Source organism: Dipodomys merriami, unplaced genomic scaffold (genome assembly GCF_024711535.1).
Source record: "Dipodomys merriami isolate MVZ:Mamm:240054 unplaced genomic scaffold, mDipMer1.0.p SCAF_3, whole genome shotgun sequence".
Lineage (NCBI taxonomy): Eukaryota > Metazoa > Chordata > Mammalia > Rodentia > Heteromyidae > Dipodomys > Dipodomys merriami.
Window position 1 is genome coordinate 24,900,357 of NW_027204492.1, and position 20,371 is coordinate 24,920,727.

Sequence of the window (20,371 nt, forward strand, 5' to 3'; positions counted from 1 at the left end):
GGTGCTGTGGCTCAAGTGGTAGAGTGCTAGCCTTGAGCTGAAGAGCTGAGGGACAGCGCCCAGGCCCAGAGTTCAGGCCCCACGACCAGACCAAAAAAGAAAAAAAATAGACTTACTATTTTTTAGCCACAGAAACAAATCTTAATGTATTTGTATGTCACTATTAGGCCTTACTAACCCATCTGATTCATAAATTTGGCTGTCATTCACCTTGCATGGTACTATTAACTCATTAATAGTACACAAAGCAGGGTTGTTTTGAAGAGTGGCTAAAAAAATCCAGAGCAAGGGTCTTAACCTGATCTCTTTATCATGTAGTGGGAAATCAGGACAATTTCAACAAGGAATTTTCACTAGAGTAACAAAAGTAATCTCAACATATCAATCTTTCCAGTTACCAGTAGATATTGGAATTCCATCTTGTCTGTCTCTAAGCTAGTAACAACTATCATTCTCTATTTATTCATAAAAATTTACTCTCCAGACAAAATCAGATTTATCATACTGTTTATTGCTGATGAGGTTTTAACATGATGGAATATTAAGTAATTGTATAACTTTAGGTTCATGTTTTAATTTTAGTTTTTATTTTACCATCTAAACAAAGGCAATGCTAAGACACCATGGAGATACATACATTTTGGCTAACCCAAAGGATTAATTTTGTGTGTGTGTATGTATGGACTCTGAGCCCTGAGGTCAGTCCTTGAGGTCCCAAGACCTGTGGACTCAATAGAAGCTGCCTTCAGCTGTGGTATGACCATCACATTATTGGATATATTGATATATTAATGTATATCTAACATCAATACTTTGTCCAGTGGCTGTCATCACTAGTAGAGTAAGAATGTTTGTATCTTCTACCTAGTCTGCTGATTTATAACTTTTGTTGATAGATAACTATTTATTCTAGTTCAATAAGACTATAAAGAGCCCTTTCCCCTCTCCCTTGCTGGCCTCTTTTTTCCTCCTCTGTTTATCTTCCTTATTGCATATTAGAAAAATAAAATAAAACTTATTTGTATAACTATGAACATTAGAAAATAGAGAAGTCAGAAAGCTAATATCATGTTTTTACTCATATGAAGAAAATAGACCTAAAAAATAATATAAGATTGTAAAAGGAGGGTTTTGCTGAGGTAGTACAAGTGGGAGAAAAAGAAGGTAAAAAGCAGTAAATATGATAAAAGATACATATATATATATATATATATATATATATATATATATATATATATATATGACCCACAAAAACTGTTAAAAAGGAGAGGAGAGTTAAAAAGTACAGAGACAAGGTAAATTTCATCCAGATACATCATATGTGTGTGTGTGTGTGTGTAAATATCACAAAAACCCTTTAGTAATTAAATGATATGAATAAAATACTTAAAAAATTTGGGTTAATACCATCATTTTCAATAATAAAATCACGTACTCAGGTAATTATTTGGCAGTTAAAAATCTCTTAATTTGTAATTCAATGCTCATATTTTATAAGATGCCTCATTTTTTTTTATTGTGAAAATACTGTACAGATGGGTTACTATTACATGGGCAAGGTAATGAGTGCTTTTCTTATTAAGCATTGTTGCCTCCTCCTTTGTTTCCCCTTCCCATCCCTTCCCCCTCTTCCCTTCCCGCCCCCCCCCCCCCGCGCCAAAGTGTAATATAAAGTTCATTTTCGACATAACATCTTGTAATCTCATTGTTGCAATGGGTCCACCTGTATCCCTATTTAAACAATTTGTTTTTTCCCTTCTTCTCCCCTAATTATACCAACATCAAATACAGTGAAAACAAGGGTTATACTGTGGGGGAGGGACATACAAAGCAACAAAGAAATATCTTATAAATATGTTAATATTTTAAAATGTTTTTTAATTGTAAAAATACTGTACAGAGGGGTTACAGTTACATGAGCAAGGTAATGAGTACATTTCCTATCAAACATTGTTACCTCCTCCTTTGTTTTTCCCCTACCATCCCTTCCTTCTCACCTTCTGGCTTCCCCTTTTCCCCCATTCCGACCTAAATTGTAAAGTTTGTTTTTCAACATAGTGTCTTGTACAGCTCATTGTTACAATGGATCAACCTGTATCCCTATTTAAGCATTTTGTTTTTTTTCCCTTCCCCTCCCCAAGTTAGAGAAGTGTATATAGAAGATGCAGGGCACAGTCATCAAATACAGTGCAAGACCATATTAAAGCTACCAACACAACTATGTTTATTGTAGCATTATTTACCATAGCTAAGATAGGGAACCAACCCAGATGCCCCTCAGTAGATGAATGGATCAAGAAAATGTGGTATATATATATATATATATATATATATATATATATATATATATATATATATATACACACAATGGAATTCTATGCCTCCCTCAGAAAGAATGATATCGCCCCATTTTTTAGGAAATGGAAAGACTTGGAAAAAATTATATTAAGTGAAGTAAGCCAGGCCCAAACAAACATCGGTCCTATGGTTTCCCTTATTTGCAATAACTACTATATGTCTGGGACAAGTAGAAAAGATCAAAAGCTATGTACATATGTCCAGATAAGATGATGTTAAGCAAAAAGAACCCCAAGATAGGGACACAAGCAGTTTTTCCTCATTTTTTTTTTTTTTTGTTGCTTGTGGGGCTTGAACTTTGGGCATGGACTCTGTCCCTGAGCTCTTCAGCTCAAGGTGAGCGCTCTACCACTTGAGCCATAGAGCCACTTCAGGGTTTCTGGTGGTTAATTGGAGATAAGAGTTTCATGGAATTTCCTGCCAGAGCTGGCTTTGAACCATAATCCTCAGATCTCAGCCTCCTGAGTAGCTAGGATTACAGGTGTGAGCCACTGGTGCCTGGCAATGCTTCAATTTTTGAGAAAGAAGTTTCATAAAAGTTACCTCGTTGCTATTATTATCATTATTAATTAATTATTTTTAATACAAGATATCTTGAGCTTTGGAATAAATTTCTTTTCATCATTTGTGATCTCTATTTCCTAATGCATCTTCCCTAACTGTGGTGGAAATAGGAGGTTGGGGGACAAAGGAAGAGCTTAAATGTCAATTCAGCTCAAATAGTTCATGAATTTTGAGTTCCTTAGGACTAAATTTCCTAAGTGGCAGCATAGGTGTTTGAAACACAAATCCCCTTTCAGGATCAACATCTTATGATGCATGAGGCTTAACTATTCTATATATCTCCGTCTTTCCATTTTTATTTCCTGAAATGGCTGTCAATGGTTTTCCAAAATTTCTTGGCTGAAATGTTCACACTTGGGCTATGTAGCTGAAGGACACATTTATAAGACAGAGGTCTCTCTGACATAAACAGAAGGCTTTGGACCCAGCTGGTGTTTTACAGTGGTGATATTTATCTTCCCCTAGCCTTTTGTTGGGGGACCTTCTTCCTTTACAAGAGCTCCCTTTTAGTATTCCGTAGTAGAATTCATTAATTCATTTAATCCAGAATATTGCTGATTACAAACATATCTTAAGAGAAATCAACTTATAGGAACATGTGAGATATCAAAATCAGGAACGAATATAGCTTATTTGGTAAAATGAGAAACAAGTCTGGCCTGAAAGTGGAAAGAAATCAATTACTCCTTTCAATAAGAATGTTACAAATTTAGCACAGATGGAAATAGAAGCGGAAACTAAGAAAACAAATTACTGTGTATTAAAAGCTACTTGGGATCAGGCTCACTGGTAGGTACTTTACACACTCTCTTTAATGAAATTATAATTTAGGGAAGTAGATACTATTGTTCGACTTTATATAAAAGAAAAATGAGTATACCAATTCTGGGCTTGTTAGCTCTCACATGCATTCCTTCCTTGCTTGTCTTCTGCTGGCTTTGTAGGATAAGGACTATTATGCCTGTGGGCTACATTTCTTAATCTTTCTATCAATAACTACCTTCTGGCTGTGTTCAGCCAAGGGGAGACACATAGGACATTGAAGGGCAGGAGGAGGAAAGAAGACTAGTATTTCTTACTGCCATCTCCACCCCAAGCCTGGGGTAGCACCTTCAGTGTGGCTGCCTTTCATCTGTGTCCCATCAGACAGACCCACTGTGGTTCTACTTTCTGCTGGGTGGCTGTGGCTCAAGAGTTCCTAAACAGCTACTTCTCTTCTTCAGTGCTAGGTGTTAGTGGCCTTTTTTTTTTTTTTTTTTTTTTTTTTTTTTTTTTTTTTTTTTTTTTTTTTTTGCTAATATACGGGTAACCTTCCTTTCCTTTATTTGGCTTCTCAATGTCCCCATCAACTGTGTAAGGCATTTATTTTTTGTCTTGAATATCTTCTTTTAAGAACTATAAATGTCTTGATTTCCTGGTTGAACCCTTGATTAATCCATGGAGGCTTTCCTCAAATGTAAAAGTGAATATACCTATGTTAGAGAGTTTGAAATATCAAAATTTATGATGACCTCTCTCTAAATTTGAAAGTCTGTAGATGAAAAGTATATATTCATGCAAATAAAATCATTTTTTCACCTTCTCAGTGTTTTGTCATGACTATCATCCAAACGGACAGAAGTTTGTTGTTTTTGTAAGCATTATGCCCATCTTTGGTCCTCAGCTCCGCCCAGACCTAGGCTCCTCCCTGCCCCATACAGCTGATCCCTTCCTCTCTCTGCCCAGTCCCACCTAAACTCCCATATACCTCACTTCCCACCCTCAGTCCCTGCTGCTACCTAGATAGTGGAGGTCGCCATGTGCTCTCTCTCCGGGGCAAATATGGCTCCTCTAATAAACCTTGTAAATCTTTCTCCTGTGCCTGCCTGCCTCTGCGTGGTCCCCTGGGATGTATGTAATGGATCCTTTCACTTTTCAAGTTACCCACTGATGATGCACAATGAGGTCTTCACCAAGCTTTTATTATGGATCTAAGCTCTTTACTAGTCTGATGGGAACATGTGAATCTTTATGTTTCTTAGTTTCTGAGTGGTAGAAATTAAGTGGCCGAATGTCCTCCCTTTTCTATTTTTCTGATTATATATCTACTTATGTCAGAGTCAGAGCAGTAGACTATTTTGAAGCCTGGATCTCTGAAGAAGGAAAGTACCCAAGGTCAGACTGTCAATCTAGATCTGAGATTCCTTCAAGTAAATAACAAAGTAGGAGAGAAGAGGGAGAGGGAGAAATGGTTGTGATAAAAGGCAGGAAGATGTAAGGAAGAAGAGAAAGAATCTTTGATTTTCATAGCATAGTACAGATGCTTGCAGAGAATTTTAGGGTAAATTGCAGAATATAGGAACTTGTAATGACTGAACATGAAGATAATGTGAAGATAATGTCAATTTTGAGTAGTTACTTGTCTCGTTTTTTCCCTCAGAAAAGACAGTTTGGAAACAGAAATACTACCTTTCATAAATGATAGAATTTGCTTTAAAATGAACTTATTATTAAACAAAGAAAATCAACAGAAATATACTTGTCTTCATCCTGCGTTTAAGATTAGCTTGATTTGTTCAGTCTTTTTGTCTGAGTTTATGTAAATTAAGAGCTGCTTCCCTCACTTCCTATCCATAATTAGAAAATACTTTATTTTGGGGCTGGTACTTGGGGAGGGTATAGTGATTTGCTGAAATTTTGTCAGATACCTGGTTCAGCTGGAGTTTGCTAGTCTAATGTTGGAGGCTGTCATCCCCTCCAGCTGACACATGATGTGGCAGAAGCTTGGTTTAAAATATAGCACAAATCCTTTTCCAGTTGGTTTGGAAATTTATTACTGTCTTCTATGAACAGGCAGCAGATGACTCGACCAAAATAACATTTTAGGTGATAATGTTGAAGAGGGATCCCTTGAGACTAAGGAGGGGGTTTTAAGGAGGTTTTTTTTTTTTTAAAGTTTTTAATTGTGAAAATACTGTATAGAGGGGTTACAATCACATGAGCAGAGGCAATGAGTACATTTCTTATCAAGCATTGTTGTCTCCTCCTTTGTTTTTCCTATCCTTCCCTACCATCTCCACAACTACATTTCCTCATCCTACCCCCTCCTGCCTAAATTGTAAAGTTCGTTTTTTGACATAGCATCTTGTACATCTCATTGTTGCAATGGATCCACCTGTATCCCTATTTAAACAATTTGTTTTTTCCCCTCCGCTCCCCAAATTATACCAACATCAAATACAGTGAAAACAGGGGTCATACCATGGGGGAGGAACCTATAAAGCAATATGTTAGAAACAATAGCAAGAAAGAAAAAACCACTTGTGTCCTTATCTTGGGGTTCATTTTGCTTAACATCATCTTATCTGACCTTTTCCGCTTTTCCCAGACATGGGACCTATGTTTCTTTGGGCCTGGCTTACTTCACTTAATATAATTTTTCTTTTCTACCTCTGGGTGGGGGGGGGGACCAAGAGAGCCTGCAAAAACCTTATTTATTTGTTTCTTTATATTTTCAAATACCTCTTAAATCCAGTCTGCCTTAGGGCTTTGGAAAGATGTAAAAGTCTCTTTCCAACTAATCCAATAGCTGAGAACCTTGACACTAGGGCCAAAACAGAAACCCTTCTCAGAACAATCATCATTTTTTCAACAAAATGCTTTTATTGTCCTTTTCTTTACTGAAGCTTTGGAAGCCCTTCTAGCTAATAATCTCACATCAAAATGTGGGAGGTATTCTTATTAGTTAATTATTGGTTTTCACTATTTAAACTGTTTTTTTGAAATCCAGCTCTGAGACAGTCCATCTGCTTGTGTGTTTTTTCCCTACTAGTGAAACTGCTTTGGGCTAAAGTAGAAGAATTTACTAGGTAACTTACTAGTTGCATACTGATTACTAATTCATTGACATTTGAAAGTGTGGTGCTGGCAAGGGGATTGGCCCCACCCAGCAGGTTTAATCCCATTAAACACTGAGCCTCTAGATACAGTCAGACTTCTAGGCACAGGACATCTGGGGAAGAGTGTGTTAGAAGACAACTGGTTAAACAAAAGGTAGTGTCTAGGGCTGAACTTGGAATCCTGGAGATAAATCTCAGCATTATTTAGACAGTTGTGTTCAATTTGAGATGGAGACTGAAGTGAGACAAGTGCTTTGACTGTTTCTATTCATTGAATTAGACTTCTTTTTCTCTTTCAAATGGTTTGAAATTACCCATACTAAGTGTCTCATTCTAAATTCATCACCTTTTTCTAGGAAGAAGAAACCTCTTCAGGGATTATTTTTCTGAGAGCTAATATATCCTAATTGATTTCTGTAGAAGGAATGAGAATAGGTGGAAAGGAATAGTTTTAATATATTAACACTACTATTTAATCTGTGTCAAAGTCTAAAAGTTACTTAGATTGGTTTCCTGATCCATAGTTTCTCCTTTTAATTCTCATTACTAGATCTATCTCTACAATGAGGGCACTTTTTTTTTCTTTTAGACAGAAGGGAATGAAGGAGCCATTCAGAAAATAGATATCAGAGAGCTATAAATAGTGATATTACAGCTTAATTCTTCAGAGTAATTTTGGTCTTGAGTTATAGCCCATACACTGGTAAATATATTCATAATTAATAGTATACAGCTGTAAGGCTATGAGCTGTCTAACATTGAGAATGCATGTTTCTGCTGTTTCTCTGATGAAGTTTCCTCTGAGTTCTTGCATTTCCTGTGCTTGCACTTGTTGCTGCCAATTGTGGTTCTGGGAGGAAAGGCCTTCTTTTATTTTGGAAGCCATGTGAGGTTTTCTATAATGTTGTGGCAGTGTTGTTTGGACTGTAAAGAAACTTTGAATCACTGCCTTTTAAATGTCATGTCCTGAGTCTGGCAGTATGGGACATGTTGAACTCTCACAAGTAGTGCTGCAATCTAACATTGCTCCTTATTCTGAACATTTCTCATTTTAAGGGAATCTAATACATAAATGTACAAACATAATCAGGATGGAAATTATTCAGATAGCACAGGAGATTCTCAACTTTATGAAAGGTTTAATTTCATGGTTTACTTAAATAGCAAGTTCCTATAGTGGATTTAGTCATTTGATTTTTAAAAGAGAAATTTAAAGTTTTCAAGGACATTTATGGTCCTACTGTTAGCTTATGTTAACTGTATAAATGTTATGATTAATTGAGTATGATATTTTATTCTCTTTAATTGATTATGCACCTCTGAACTTATAAAGTCCCCTGTTACATGGGAATGAAGCTTTTGTACCTCTGTAATTTTCTCAGTAGATTATTGCTAGTCAGCCATCCATAAAGACCCTGTGACAGTTGGTAAGCATTTTCATTCCTCCTTTCTGTCGAGGTTCCTTTTTGTCTACCCTTTTATCAGCAGAGTGTCAGTTCACTGTGACTCTAAGATTTATCCTTGCCAAAGGCTTTCAGCAGTTCCAGACCAATATTCCCTGATCATCCTCAGTTCCCCTTATTGCCAGGCTAGCCCTAACCTTTCCCTTCCACTCTGATAATTGGCCAGCTGTCTTATTCTGAGAGGCAGTCCATACATTGTTTCTTGGCTCTTACTAATACCTTATTCCCAGTGTTTGAAACCTAATTTTGGTAGCCTGCCCCACATCTTCATTTCCCTAGGACTACCCTTCTGTTTTGACTTTGTTAGCATTACTGTCCCTCTCACCATAACATGGAAACTCCTTGAACTCCAGCCCAGTGTCTGGGTCTTGCTAGCTAGTAACATTAGTAAATATCCATATACCACAGTTTAAATTTTTTTCTGTTTCCACTTAAGTAATCTGAAGGCAGGAACTATATCTCATTTATCTTGGTTTCCCAAGTGTTTACTTCAAAGCTTTGTATGTACTCAATGAAATTCAATGGATGAATATGGAAAAATATGAATGAACTATTGAATTAATACATTAAAAGTCAAATAGAAGACAGCAAATGCTTTTGTATTGAGTCTCTAATACTAAATGACTATCTGGATTTCAATCCATTACCTGTTGTTAAAGCATCCTTTAGATGCCTTATTTTCCTTTGATACCGGATCCAATGTCTACCATCACCACCAGGCATGTAAAACTGTGAAGTCTTTACTCAAAGTAGATATGTAGATTTATTGTCAAGATAGTTGTATATACCTTACAAAATCTATTTCTTATCCTCAGGGAGTCTATATTCTATTAAATAATTCAAGACCAATGTAAATCAGCAGAGAACTATGACTGAATAGTGAAGGAGACTATGGTCAGAAGGATCATTTGTAAATATTTCTGCAGCACTGATGTATGTAGGTTTTTTTAGGTTCTCAGAAAAAGTAAGGAGCTATTTGTATTGGAATAATTCTACAAGTTTTTTTTAACAAATGGAGTTACTTAAATGTGTGGGTGGGTGGGATAAAAGGGCGAGTCAGGTATGAGGTGAGAGAGTAGCTGTGGAGCAGTTCCTGCCCAAAGACAAGTCTCCCAAAAGAGAAGAAGGCAGTTACAGTAGAACCTGAAGGAGACAATGGAGTAGAAGAGAAGAGGCTGTGTTGAGTAGAACAGTAACCTCCTACTGGTGGACATAACTAGTCCAAGGTGACCCTGCAGGGCGATAGCCAAGAGAATAAATAAAGTGACTTTGTTCTATACTCTCTTAATTTAATACTGAAGCTCCTCTTTAGCTGCATCCTACTGGAAGTCAGAGGAAGGGACTCTTCTGTACTAGACAGCAGGGATGAGAAGCATAAAAAGTGGCTGTTGAAGGTTAAAAAGAAGTTATGTAATACAGTTTGTTATGTGGGTAACTTTGAGTTGAATATTGAGAGGCTACTAAGAGGTAATTGAGTCTACTTCAATATTGAAGAGCAGGAAAAACATCATTATGTGAACAAAAAGAGAAGAGCTGTAAATACTGTTCTCTAGAAAGTTCTAATTAATAGAAATGCCCAGCTTAGTATCCCTTTTTAGTAGTTAAGTTTCTTCTCACATTCAAATTCCTTCTCTGAATCTCCTCTGAAGACTAAAATGTGAATAAAGCTTTTGATATACCCTCCCTAACTGACTTTCTGTAATTGTCAGGGATATATCCCAACCAGCAGTGGTTCCTACCTTGACATGGTCCCTTGAGAACCATCAATGATAGATATCTATTTTGTCCGATATTGCATAACTCTTGAGATGATTTGGTTCATCCAGTCCTTTTTATTCTGTTTGCTATGTGTTCAGCTTTAAGGGAAGTAATTAGCAATGAAGATTACCAGCAATGGGAACATTGGATCATTGGAAGGAAATCACTGAGATGTAGTTAGAAGGTTCTAAGATTGTTTCAATATCTGAACAAAGGATTGAGTTCCTACAAGTACTGTAGTTAGAGTAAAACAATAACAAAGAAGCCAGCATGAGGCTGTGATAAAATGAAATGCCTACTTGATTAATAGATAGCACAGTGTGAGAATTCAGCTAGCTCTGCAATAGGATATTGTGAGAACTTCAAACAGGAGAACCATTTAGCGTCAGAACATTCATGTACACAATTTTGAACAATGTTATGTGGGCCAAATAACACATACTTGAGGGAAATATCTTGTCTGCAGGTCTACATACATACATATATATATATACATACATACATACATACATACATATATATGTGTGTGTGTACATATGTATATAAAAAATCCTGTATTTGTTTGTTGTAGTATAAAGATAGAATCCAGACTCTTGTGCATAGTAGGCAAGTGCTTTGCTACTGAGCTACAAAACCAATTCTCACATTTCATAACTTCTGAATTTGTTCTGGCTAATAATTGCTAGGGTGATTTATTGATTTAAATCAGAAAATGGTGACTACAAGATAGACAGTTAAAAGATGAAGGAGGAAATCCTTAATCCTCATTTGAGGGTAGACCTGATTGGCATGTTGTCGGGGAATAGAATACCTCCTCCATGTATCACAAAGCCAAATCTAAACTTTTCCTGGCCAGAGATCACATATCTTTTCATATCTCACTCACATGTCACTTTTTAAAGCGTCCCTTTGATTCTCCCAGATCAAATGTCTGTAAAGTCTGAATTATCTTCATGTATCTTAGGACCAGTCTATGTCACTTTGTTTCCTGCTGTTTTTCAGGGGACAGTTGTTTACTAATGATTGAAACATCTTTTACTTACTGACTCTCACACAATAAGAGATTTGAGGGAGAGAGGTGGTCGGACCAAGCAAGCAGAAGGTAGCTTAAGCCATTTATATGACAATCACTTTAATGTTTCATATAAATGTGAGTTGATATTTGTGTTACTTTAAAGTTTAGTGAAATACTTATTCTTTTTTATTGTGAAAATACTGTACAGAGGGGTTACAATTACACGGGCAAGTGAAATGCTTATTATTTTAACCTACTTTGATAATAGTAAATCATGGTAAGATTAATGTTAATCCAGTAGTAATATTTTGAGCCATGCAATTTTCTGGTTAAATCTTGTAGGTCAAATTAGCTACTTCCTTCTTTAATACAGTCTCTTTGATGGTCAAATGTAAATCTCCTAACCTACTCACATCCCCAGGATGCACTAGTTAAATTATTTCTATTCTGAAACCCCTTATGAGTGCTTTGAAATTACAATAGTTTAAGGAATATGAATATTGAAGAAGTCAGGATAAGATTGTTAGAACTTGTAACTGGCCTAGCCAGATGACATTCAAATGCTAAGGTACGGCAAAAAAGTATACTCTGATATATAACACAAATTTATTGGCAAATGAAATCAAGGCTAGAAAGGATAAATAAGGTAACAAGCATAGTCTACATACCATAGAATCTAACAATAGCAGTGGTTGCCTGTGACCTGGAGGTTTGGTGATCACTAATCTTAACATGAAGTCTGATTTTGCTCTGCTATGTCAAGGTATTTGAAAATACACATAGATTCTTATGGTAAAAAACCTATAAATTTAGCAGTGACTGAATATGTAGTTCAGTGACGTATGACTTGCTTTGTATGCTCAAATTCCTGAGATCCATCCTTAGAAACACACACAGATACATACACACACACACACACACACACACACACACACACACACACACACACACACACACTCACACAGGTGAGAGAGAGTTAAAGATGCTAGAAATATTGGGTAGTTCTCATATGTAGTATTCTTTTTTAAATGTATATATTTTAGATAATACCTTGGAAAATCAGTGAAAATATTACCCTAAAATAACCTAAACAAACCATAAGACAATTATTATTTTTGTCAGTCATGGGGTTTGAACTCTAGGCCTGGGTGCTGTCACTTAGCTCTTCAGCTTAAGGTTAGAGCTCTACCACTTCAGCCACAGCACCACTTCCGGTTTGTTGTTGGTTTATTGGAGACATTGCTGCCAGGACTGGCTTTGAAGCGCGATCCTCAGATCTTAGCCTCCTGAGTAGCTAGGATTATAGGTGTGAGCCACTAAGACAATTATCAAAAATGGGTCTGGACTATATAAGAATTGATGCTAAGCAAAATTAACCCCCAGATAGGGACACAAGAGATTTTTATCTTTGTTGTTGTTGTTTTTAATGTACTTATAATGTACTGTGTGATTTTTTTTGTTTCTTTTGTATGTTCTTCCCCCATGGAATAACCCTTGTTTTCATTTTATTTGATTCTGGTGCCCTGCGTCTTGTATATACATTTTTCTAATTTGGGGAAGGAAAGGGAAATAACAAAATGCTGAAACAAGAATATAGGTTGACCCGGGGCAGGGAAGTTGGCTCAGTGGTAGAGCACTTACCTTGCATGCCTGAGGCCCTCGGTTCGATTCCTCAGCACCACATAAGCAAAAAGAAGAATATAGATTGACCCATTGTAAAGATGAGGTGTACAAGACACTATGTTGAAAATGAAGTTTACAGCTTCTGGTGCAGGGTGGAGGGAGAAGTTGGAGAGGTGAGGAGGGAAGGAATGGTAGGGGAAAAACAAAGGAGGGATAACAGTGCTCCATAGGAAATGTACTCATTACCTTACTCATGTAACTGTAACCCTTTTGTACAGTATCTTTGCAATAAAATATATATTATAAATGGGTCTGGAACAGCTTTGTTTATGAAGCTCTATCTATCTATCTATCTATCTATCTATCTATCTATCTATCTATCTATCTATCTATCTATCTATCTATCTATCTATCCATCCATCGATGTAAATAAGCTAATGATGATGTTTTCTCAGAAATGAAGTTTACCAAATTCAGGTAGTGACCTTGACTGTGTCTCTTAAGACATTGCAGAAAATCACTTTTGGGAATTTTTCAGTTGTCATAAATTATTTCTATTTTGTTCTAAAGGTGTGGAAAGCATAGACTGCTCCTGTATTTTTAATAGTTTTCCAGGAGAGTAGAAAGAAACTTAAATATCAAGGATAAATATGACAGGCCTGGTTTTATTTTTCCATATAATTCGACTATTTTCTTTTTACTTCAATCACATGGATTTGATTTGTTTTCTTACTTTTAAAAAGTATGGAAAGAAAATAGAACCCTAGCATTTACAAATTTACTATTTTCAGTGTTCAACATTGTACTTTATACCTGCATTCCTACCTTAGCAATCTAGTTGGATAAGAATTCTTTTTTCTTTGTAGCAGTACTGCAATTTGAATTCAGTGGCTTGTGCTTACTACAACAGGTAATTTACAACTTGAACCATGAGTATAGATAGCAATTTTTACTTTAGTTATTTTTCAAATAGTCTTCCTATGTATACTTCTTGAACAGCTGAGATGATAGGGCCTATTATTGTGTTCAGCTTTTTAAGAGTTGAAATGGAATCTTGCAAAAATTTGTCCTGGCTGGCCTCAAATTGTGATCCTCCCAATCCCTACCTTCTGAGTAGCTAGGATTACTGACATGGGCCACCATTCCCAGTATAATCTTATAGGAGCTGTTACCTGGTTTGTTTTATTCTAACAATACTGGGGGGTGGATTTAGAGCCTTGTACTTATTAGATAGATAATCTTCTACTTGAGCCACAACCCTGCCCCTAAGAATTCTTAATTTTAGAAATAAGGCATTTTAGAATGTAGTTCAAAAAGGCTGAGTATTTTGCCTAAAGTCACGCTGCAGAAACCAGAGCCAAATTTGGAACTTAGGCATTTCTGTCTCCATAAGCTACATTCTTGATCAGATTTTGTTATATTTGGACATTTTGAATCTTATCTAATGACAACAGAAGCATAACACATTTTTGTAAAAGTGCATATGCATAAAGTATACATAATGTTTTTTAAATTATTAGAAACAGAATACTTTGAAATATAGTAGTTAAACACTTATCCTAACATGTGCCTTCTTTTTTGTAAAACAGCAACATAAAATCTTTGTATTTAGTGTGAGATGTCACTTCTTGGCTTCTAATTACTATGTTTTTTTACCCAATGATCTTCTTATATTTTAACAATCATGAGCTTTCAGTAACTAATAAGAGGAGTTTGTATCCATAATAAGCTTTGCATTATGAATGAATTAATGGATGTGATGCTATCTTTTCTCCTAAGGAGATGTTAATGACATTTTCCTGAAACCCAATAAGGCGAGTGAGTTTTGAAATGTAAAAATTTAAATCTGTAATTTTAATCTGTAGACTGTGTATTTTATTTTACTCTGGTGAGAAACCCCAATATTGTTTTATTATTATTTTTTGGTTATTCTTTTTGAATCCCATGATTCGTGTAATGCTTCAGAAAATATGAGAAGTTAAATGCCACATTTACAATTGTTTTTGAGAAGCCTAACCTTTATTAAAGCACTGGGTAAATACAATTCAAAAGGGTTTACTTCTCTTGTAAATTAAATGGTATGTTTGTAGACTGAAAGGTCAATTTCTCAGCAGAGTCTGGTTTTCAAAACCTATCACTTTTTTCCATGATAAATCAAGAAAACTAATTTGTTCTACATGTATGATATATAAGCCCAAATTCTGTTCATTTGATTTAACCTCAGCTACTTGTGCTACAAGCATATTTTCATGATGAAGTGTGAATGTTGGTTTTTGAAGACAGATGTGAAAGAACTTTCGACTAAAATATTTGGTTTCCTACACTGAATTCATATCCTGAGACATAACAAAATCATGCACTACATGCCACTTTGGGTCTGTTGAATAATTTTACATCTTGGTAAGGGAAATACTATTTTTCCTCTTTTCACTAAATAAAAAAATCACCTTTTCCTTTTGATTATCTGAAAGATTCATTAAAAATCATAAACCACTTTAGATCTGTTTCTATCTTTCTCACCTCTGATTTTCTCTCTCTCTCTCCCACACTCAAATGCACCCACATATACCCTCAAACAGAGTGAGATTCCTCCTGCTGCTTTTGGCTGCAGGTATTTGTTTTGGCTCTGAACTCTGTTTTGAAATCCTGTTACTTAACAAAGAAATGAACAAGTGAAATCACAAGAACCTCATGGGAGCAATTATATTTGAAAGGTGGAGTCTTAGGCCTGAGTTCCTGGGCTTTAAGGGGATTTGGTGGTTTCACACAGATAAACAGGTAGCTATCTGTAAAATGACAGAATCAAATAATAATAGCAGATACTAAATGTTAAGTAAGTGCTAAATATCAAGAGTGGTAAACACTTGCTCCAACAAAGGTATGTGATCAGTTATTTCTCTTAAAATATTTCATTTTTGTTAGTATAGGAGTTCAGTTTAGTTCAACATGTTAATTAAGCACTTATGTGATAGGCTTTGTGTTCAGGACTGGAGATTCACAAAAAAAAGGCACCAGCTGTCCCTTCTTTTTCCTTTCTTCTTAATTCAGTTTTCTTGGCTACAAACCTTTTTTTTTCCTCTCTTTTTTTGTGGGGGCAGCTAGTAAAATGTGTGAAAATGTCCATTTTAGAATATGAAGTTGAGAGGATTTTGATATTTTTTCAATTGTTGATGCTCACAGACTTGCCTTAGGGACAGATAAGTAGGAGACAGCTACTTATCCCAGCACTATTGATGGTTAAAAGCCAGAGGTGTGTCAAATCAATTTACTTCTCTGAGCTTATGTTTTTTTATATTTTTAAAACAATTCTTATCTTGCCTTATTGGCCCAAAATATTTGGCTCATCATTTAACCTTACAACATGTTTGTTGCACCAGAATTGGAGTTAATTCAGCCAATATTGCCATTTTACAAAGGCACTCTGCTAGGCCCTATGGGTGGTCCAATAAGGAGAAAGATCTAGTCCTGTCCTCCAGGCTCTCTTACTCTTGGCTAGGAAAATATAATTATGCGAATAATTATAATAAGGCCAAAATATAAGAACTATATAATAGCAAAGAGCAAAACATAATGTCAATTCAAAGGAGAGTGAGGTCACAAGTAAATGGGTAGATCGGAACAGGTTTCCTAGGGTTGTGGTATTGAAGCAAGCTTTGGAATAGGGGTATGATTTCATAAGCAGAGATACACAAAAAGCCTATCTAAGCACAAAGAGTGAAAACAAAAACCAGGGATGGAAACACACAGGGAATGTTTGTCTGCAATGCAGGGTTCCTGTGGGGCTTGGTGGGAGATAAGGCTACAAATAGAATTTGGGATCCTATTGAGGAGGGCTTTGCAGGGCAAACTGACGAATCTGTAATTAATTCTGTAGACAGTGTAGGGATAATATTAAAGGTTTTTTTTTTAAAGCATCTAATTAATGGAGTATCATGATCAAATACTTTTTGCAGGGAAAGTCAGGTAACAGGTTGTGTAGGCTGGACTGAAAGGGGAAAGCTAATTATAAATAATAAAAATTTCCCCTCGATTGAAGTAGCTCATTGTAGAAGCACCAGAAAAAATTTTAAAAAGCACAAATTAAAAATATACCTGTCTTGGGCTGGGAAGGTGGCTCAGTGGTAGAGGGCTTGCCTTGCATGCATGAGGCCCTGGGTTTGATTCCTCAGCACCACATAAGCAAAAAAGAAAAAAACTGGAAGTGACGCTGTGGCTCAAGTGGTAGAGCTCTAGCCTTGAGCTGAAGAGCTAAGGGACAGTGTCCAGGCCCAGAGTTCAGGCCCCACGACCAGACCAATATATATATATATATATGTTATATACACACACACACACACACCTGTGGCTCCTCCTTTGTTTTCCCCCTAACATCCTTTCCCTCCCACATCCTCATTTTATCATTCAACCTTACACATTATTTACATTTTAATGTATATTGTACTTAGGGTTTTTTTATGTTTGTATGATATTGCCCGTTATCTGTGTTCTACTTCTGGAAATGCAGAATGTTGTTTTAGAAAGGTAAATTGTGTTACTTTTGAGAAAGAACAGCATGTTTGCAATGTAGTCTTATAGTGGTCCTGCTAAGCATGATTTAATAAATGTTTTCACTATTTCTTAGATATTCCTTCCTTTTACTAGTCACTAAATTTCCCTTTTCTTCTGGTCACTTTGCTTTTATTGTTGCTTCAATTATTTAGAGGGACCATTTTGTTATTGTAATGGGGTTTTAGAAAACCTTGACACAATGACACAACATTTCCAAAACTGTGCTTATTTATCAAAATATTTAGCAACTAAGGCATCCCCAAGGATTTTGTTATAGAAATTGTTTTATTACAATGTTTTATCATTTAACTGAATGATTATTTTTAAAAATGCCATAATCTTTGTTTTGGTTATTAATCTCTTACATCCAGTTATCATTCCCTCTTCTTTTCAGGGCAAAGTAATGCTTTCATTGTATAAATTAGAGGCAAATCTCTCATGAACTTACAAGTAAATTGGTGTTTCTGTGCTGTGTTTTCAGTTTAGCTTGTACCCCCTCATCTGCTTAATAGTTCTGTATTTCATAACCAAAATGTGGATCCACCAGGCTCTTGTGGATGACACTATAAACTGTTGTAATGGCTCATAGGATTAGATAGAGTCTATTATACATCTAGCCTGGAGCTCTAATGTCTAAGATTAGGCATAGAATTTGTAAACTGTAATAAAATGGAAACAAATGACTTTCAGATGTATTTTGGCCCTGTGCTATGCAATCACAACCATAATGTATTATGGAATCGTGTCCTTCTCTCTTTCATGATTGAATGCTACACTCTTCTTTAACTAGACTACTGAATTGTGTATGTAAATCTCAGTGTCCCTTAAGTATTATTAATGCCATAAAGCTGAGATGTTCTAATTACCAGTATTTCTCCCTTCTTGAATTATTTGCTCTTTCTGGGCAGTCCCTCTGACTTCAGTACATTAATGGCTGACCCAATCTCAGACCTACAGCCTTTACCCCATCATAGAGCATGTTTTCGCTTAAAGAGGTGGTAAGAATGCATTTAGAACATTTTCCTTAAATGACAGCATTGAGAAAATGAAGGCTTTTCTGATCAAAGGTCTAAAATAGAAGAGTCTATAATCATTATTCAGGAGGATCCTTTGTCCAGGATTTAAAAAACCTGTATGTCTGAACAGAGGGGTATATGAAGATAGAAAGCATACAAATTAGAGATCAATTTACTGTGTCTCAAGAGGAATTTTCATTTCATAAAGAGACTCAGTGTAAGATTCTTTTTTTTTTAGAGAATACTTTTTATTAGTTTCTGTGATCAAACCCACATAGATAAAACCTTATATGTTTGATTCAATGTCAATGCAAGATTCTTAAAAGAAAGCACCTGTAGGTTTTATTGTCAGATTATTGCTTGTTTGGTAATAACTAGACACAAGCTAACACAAAGTGTAGGAATTTCTTTGTTTGTGATAGATCAACCGGAATGACTTACATTGCTTATAAAGTTAGAGAATAAACTAAAAAGAAAAGTAAGTCATTAAATTTGTATTTGCTGAGCATTTTCTCTGTTTCAGATCATTCATACACATTATTATATGTAATTACTACAACAATTTTATGAATTGTAAACTTCCTTTACAAATGAAGAAACCGATGCCTGCTCAGAATTGTGCAGCAAATAAGTGGTGATACTGATTCAACAATTTCTGTCTTGGATGGGGCTTGGAAGGTGGCTTACTGGTAGAGTGGGTGTCTTGAATGCATGAAGCCCTGGGTTTGATTCCTCAGCACCATATAAGTAGAAAAAGCCAGAAGTGGTCCTGTGGCTCAAGTGGTAGAGTGCTAGCCTGGAGTTCAGGCCCCACAACTGGCAAAACACACACACACACACACACACACACACACACACACACACACACACACACACACACACACACACAAACCCACAACAAGCAAACAAAAAAAAACATTTCTGTCTTGGAATGATTTAGAAAATATCTATATGCATTTTTAAGGCTCAAAAACAAATATAAATAACAAAGGATACTTAAAGAGCCACATTTGGTTAAAAATCCTTCAGCTTCATTAACTAATAGACCAAACCTTTCCACTGATTTTTTCCATTTAAGAACTGTTTTTAACAGAAAAGTTAATCTTTTGGTACAGTGATAGCCACAAACATTCTATAGCCAATCAGAGACTTCTGAATTTTCCTCTGCTTGAGATAGTCAATGTTAGAGTTCCTTTTATGGTGATTTATTGGTATTATGTATAAATTCGGGTGTTTTGGTTTCTTGACAAGTTCAGTTAAAGTACATACATTATGATAATGTGGTATGCTAAAAGGAATATGGGAATTAGAGTCAAACAAGACTAAGTTCTGGTTTCCATTTTTTTTTTCAAATCATTGTGAAACCTTGATGAAATCACTTTATCCCTCTGGGCTTAAACTTTCTCATTTCAGTTTTTTCATTTCTTTAGATGTAATTGCTTCCCTTTCACCTTCAATCCCAGCCATGAGAGAATCTAAATCATATCCTTATTCACATCAATGAGTAGGGATACATAGTCAATGAGAGTTATTTTTAAAAATCTGCAGAAAGATAATCTGGAGGAAGATAATCAGGAAGAAGAGATTTTGGGAGAAAATTTTCTTTTGGATGCTTAGGTGAGGTAATGTGGTCATTTTATGGTTGCAAACATTCAGAATGTCTCAGCTTCACTTTTTATGAATGAAATAATAATACCATCTGGGTCCCTGCATCAAGTTGTTTAGATTAGCAGGTTTTTATTTATATAAATCAGTAAGTTCCCCATGCTCTTTAAAAATTCTTTTTTTTTTTTTTTGGTTGGTCATGGGGCTTGAACTCTGGGCTTGGGCACTGTCCCTCAGCTCTTCAGCTCAAGGCAAGTGCTCTACCACTTGAGCCACAACACCACTTCCCAATTTCTGGTGGTTTATTGTATGTAAGAGTCTCATGAACCTTCCTGCCTGGGCTGGCTTTGAACCATGAGCCTCCTGATAGCTAGGTTTACATGTGAGCCACAAGCACCCAGCTTAAAATTCTTTTTTAAAAGGCTGACTTGAGGTTTCTATCCACTGAACCCAAGGTAGTCCTCATTGCAATCAGGGCAGTATCTTTAATAATTAAGTTACATATTCTTTTTATGTTTTTACTGTAAAAATAGTGTACAGAGG